The sequence below is a fragment of the Nicotiana attenuata genome, unplaced genomic scaffold, assembly GCF_001879085.1.
Source record: "Nicotiana attenuata strain UT unplaced genomic scaffold, NIATTr2, whole genome shotgun sequence".
NCBI classification, from domain to species: Eukaryota; Viridiplantae; Streptophyta; class Magnoliopsida; order Solanales; family Solanaceae; genus Nicotiana; species Nicotiana attenuata.
In genome coordinates, this window is record NW_017670700.1 from 485,684 (window position 1) to 490,874 (window position 5,191).

Below are 5,191 nucleotides of genomic sequence, written 5' to 3' on the forward strand. Positions count from 1 at the left end.
GTTTTCTTTCGGTTCTTTCCTTCCATATCCTCTTTTATTTGAGTTATTTAAAAAAAGATATGACCGGATACGATGAGGATTGCCTACGTGTCACGACACCGCGTGAATCAGATCATTACGTAGTTCAAGAAATAAATGCAAAAAATAAGAAACAATTTTTGTGTTTTTTTTTCAAATTTTCATTAAATAAAACCTCTACTTTACTGAATTACAAAAGACTCGAAACATACTTTTTCTAGGACATTAAAACTTCAAACAGACTCAAGACATATTTTTTCTAGGAATTTAAAACTTCAAACAGACTCGAAACATACTTTTAAAAATGAAAATACAGACTCGAAAAAGAAAATACAATCAAGAATACATTAGTGCCACCAACCTTGTCTTAGGAACACCAACTGGTCTTGCAGCGGGCCTACGCGCCATGTCATCTTGGAGCCGATAGAGATCCTCCATTATCTGACGGACAAAGATCATTACAGTGGCGAAGAACATGGATCTGGTCATGTCCTCACACTCACTGCATTTCATCGTCATGTAGTCGGCGATCCTTCTGACCCTTTCCCTTATGATGCCCTTTTCTTGCAACAAACGCCCAATCTGCTGGGATCTAGCCTCTAGGACCTGGGTGGCAGCATGATTCTATTCTTGCAAGTGTTGTAGGTCTCCCTCCAACTGTGCCATCAAAGCGTAGCAATGTTCTCTCTCAGCTTCGAAACTCTTGGCTTGTTTAGCCATTTCACTTACGAGGTTGCTAATCTCTTTTTCCCAACCTGTGACCCCTCTTTCATATCTTTCTTTCATCTGTTGAATGAAAGCTGCCCACCCCTCTGCATTTTTAGCCAACTTTGTTCGTACTTTTGCTAGCTCAGACTCAGTTTTCTGCAGATCATCTTCACAGTCACGTACCTTTTGGGTAAGGTTGTAAATGAGCCTTTCATCTTTCCTGCTTCTGCCCGGATTCTCGGCTGCTATTCTCAGCTGTCGAACCTGGGCTCTGAGAGCTTTATTTTCTTGAACTAGCCTTTTCCTCTCACCCTCGGCCTCTCGTTCCTGTAGGTCATTATTGAAGGTGGCATTTCTCAACTCTTCTCGTAAAGCGTGAATGATGGCTTGATATTTCTTTTCCTTTTCCCCCAGGCTAACCTTTCCTGAATTTTGTCATCAAAGGCTTGAACATGGGGCCTTTTGGCCGGCCTCTCGGGTTCAGGCTCGGGCTCCGGCTCATTGTTCACATAAAAACTTCTTTCAAACCAAGCAGCATAATTGGGATCAACTTCGCCCTTAACCGGGTCTGGTACCTGGGTGTCACTTTTTAGATATCGACAACCATTCCAGTCCCTTTGAACTAAAGCCTCAGGTAGCGTTGCTTCTGGGTGTATTTCAATGACTTGGGTGCTTAGATCTTTATCTTCGGGTATCACCTGATATCTTCCCAGTTGTCTCAAAACTCTTTGTGGTGCATATGGTTGTATACTTCTTACTCCCATCATCAGCAAGTAGCCTTTTGAAGCTGTCATGTATATGACTTCTGTTACCGGGAGCCATCCTATGGTCCATTCAATTTGATTTGTGCTCAGTTTTCTCAAATAGGAAATCCAAGCTTCAACCCCTTCTGTCAGTTTGTAGTCTTCCACCCTTTCCTCATACTTTTTGATGAAATTGTTCCCGTCCGAAGCATATCTCATGAACTTAGGATGACGGCGAAGGTGTTCAATCTTCCACATTTGAAGAAGAACATTGCAACCCTAGAAGAATTGAGCCCCAGATTTGCACAAGGTTAATGCCTGGTAAATGTCCGCCAGCACTAATGGGGCAAGTGTGTGATCTTTTTTGGAGACAAGGATCTGTGCGATTCTGGCCATACGAGCGTCTACTGTGCCCTCCGTATTTGGAAAGACCATGACCCCCAGAAATGCCATGATGAAGGCAAACCGACGATGAATTTGCCATATGCTCTTGTCTTGTTTGTTATTCAACCCCTTTTTATGTGTTTCAAACCCGGCTGAGTGCCCGAACCTTAAGTACAAGAAATAGAAAGAACAACACCCTTTGCTCACTTGGGCCTTATTCATTTGTTTGCTAATATTCAAAAGATCGAAGAACTTGTGTACAGAAGGAGCCCTCGGGAATATGAGTTGTTGCTTTCTTAACTCTTGGTCAAAATCAATATACCCAGCCATTTCTTCCAGAGTGGGGGTGAGCTCAAAATCCGAGAAACGGAACACATTGTGGACGGGATCCCAAAAGGTTACCAAGGCTTTAATTAAATCCTCCCGGGGTTTGATGTGCATGATGTTTATCAAGGAACCCAAATGTTCTTTCACCCAATCTCGGCCATCTTCATCTAAATCATCCCACCACCTACGTAGCTGCAATCGAGCCAGTTCTATGACAGATTGCGATGAGTCCTGGATGGTATCCATTTGTACCTGCGGAGGGTTAAAGTTAGGGTTAACTCTAGTGGACTCTTTTGCAAAACAAGTTTTTCTAATGAAAATCAACGGACAAAGACCCCTTTATTGCTACTTTAGCAAAAATGATCGTTTTTGCAAACGCGGCCCCTTCACAATTCCAAACAAATTTTGAGGCCGGGGGGGTAAGTACTTAGTTGAAAAAACATCTTTTAAACAAACTTGCATGTTCCTCCCGAAAATAGCCTTTCGATAATTGAAATGTAATCTAAGGCTGTTCCGGTAAGAAATCACTTAAAATACAACCGAAGCTGGGTCGGCTTATTATTTTGACCAAAGCCCTAAAACACCCTTCATTTTATTATTTGTAAAAATGAGGCCGAACCTTATGTGGGTTGCCTACGTATCCCACATCCTGTGAGAATCAGACCTGCATAGTTCAGTCAGTTTTGACATAAAAACATGATATTGACTCACTTTCATTTTTTTTGTAAATACATTTTCCTTTTTTTCAAAAAAAATTTGGCAGAGTTTCGAGGCATTTTCAAATACCGGGATTTTTAGAATCGGGTAAATTTTCTATCTTACCTCACTCTTGGTTTTTCTCTTTATTTCCTTTTCCTAGCCGGTCAACATGCAAGTCGAAACAAATAAATATTCACATAGCACGTAGGATGCATCAAGATGGTCTTTATTTTGGGTAAACCTGTCCTAGACAGACCCAACCCCTGTGTTGAGTCCTCAAGGTCAAATGCACGTGATGCAAATAATCGTTCCTACTAGGGATCCGGCATGAGGTTGCATTATTCTAGGTTTAAAACCCGGGGGTTATGGTCTAGACTTGGGTTACCCGAGCGGACAACTGGGGTCGAGGAGGGGGCAACGTACCGGGAGCACGATAGTCTGCCCGGCCTTGTTGCTTGCCTAGCCCCGTCTTATTTGGTATAACTCTAACAAAAAAGTAGGCCACGCGAACGTGAGCGCCGTTTTTTAGAAGACTCAGAAGGGAGGCGTAGGAAGACATTTAAATACAGTTCAAGTAATATCAAAGCGGTAAAAGGCAATTAGCACATTAAGTCCACAAAATACAGAAATATCAACAATAAAGCCAAATAAAAATCACATTAATAAGCTCGAATTCTTAAACCCTGAACCGGAAGTTCGGGGTTCTATCCCAGCAGAGTCGCCAGAGCTGTCACACCTCCTTTTTTACACGCTCCCCGAGAGGGAGTATACAAGGGAGTTTTTCCAATTAAAGTGACATTATTCGAAATGGGATTATTTTAATTATCAGAGTCGCCACTTGGAATAAATTATGGTGTCCCAAGTCACCGGTTTATTTTAAATTCCAAATCGAGGAAGTTTTATTTTTAAAGAGTCTGCGAACCAGAAATTCTAGATAAGGAATTCTGTTAACCCGGGAGAAGGTGTTAGGCATTCCCGGGTTCCGTGATTCTAGCACGGTCAATTAGTGATTATTACTTGGCTTAAATTGTTTAACTACTCATTTTTACGACCTATGTGCATTTACCTTTTTACCGCTTTTAAATCACTTAAATTATTTGTAATTGAAGAATTGATGATGTTGAGTTGCAAGAAGATGCGGCTCCTTTGGTAGTTGAAGATGTGGTTGATGACAATGTGAACAATGAAGTGAGGATTGACATTAATGAAACCGAGGTGGAAACTCAAGAGGCCGTGAACCCGTCTAGGGAGCACGTAATTGACATGACGGAGCCGGTTGTGCCAAAAGCCAAGGCACCTTTGCCTAGGCCATCTCCCCCCTATCCTCAGAGGCTAGCCAAGCAGAAAAGTGAGAATCAATTCAAAAAGTTCATTGAAATGATGAGGAGCTTATCCATTAACGTGCCTTTGGTGGAGGCTTTGGAGCAAATGCCTGGTTATGCTAAATTCATGAAAGATTTGGTTACAAAGAAAAGATCAATGGACTGTGAAACTATCAAGATGATCCACCAAGTTAGTGCTATAGTACATTCAATGGCCCCGAAATTAGAGGATCCTGGTGCTTTCACTATCCCCTGAACTATTGGTAGTGCAGACTTTGCCAAAGCTTTATGTGATCTTGGGGCAAGCATCAACTTAATGCCCTTCTCAGTTTTCAAGACTTTGGGTATTGGGCCTCCGAGGCCAACTTCCATGCGTTTGCAAATGGCTGACCGATCTATGAAGCGACCTTTGGGTATTGTTGATGATGTGCTCGTTTGGGTGGACAAATTTATCTTGCCAGCTGATTTTGTCATCTTGGATTGTGAGGTGGATTATGAGGTCCCGATCAAATTAAGGATACCTTTCTTTGCTACGGGGAAGGCTCTAGTGGATGTGGAAGCAGGGGAACTCACTTTCAGGGTGGGTGATGAAAAGGTAGTATTTCATGTGTGCAAGTCAATGAAGCAGCCCAATTGTACCGAAGTGTGCTCATTTTTGGATTTAGTCACGGCTGTGATAATTGATGATACCAGTGCAATGATCAATGTTGAGGACCCTTTGGAGGCCGTATTGTTGAATTTGGATGTCAATGATGATGCGGGCCGAGTGAAGTGCGTGAATGCTTTACATGGAATGGGTTGTTATTCTTATGAGCCTAGGACACTTTCTTTGGATCTTGAAAATAGAAAGACGCCTCCAACAAAGCCTTCAATCGAGGAACCCCCGGTGTTGGAGTTGAAGCCACTACTTCCACACTTCAGGTATGAATTCTTGGGCTCTAATTCAACTTTACCAATTATTCTTTCTTCTTGCCTTACTAACATGCAGGT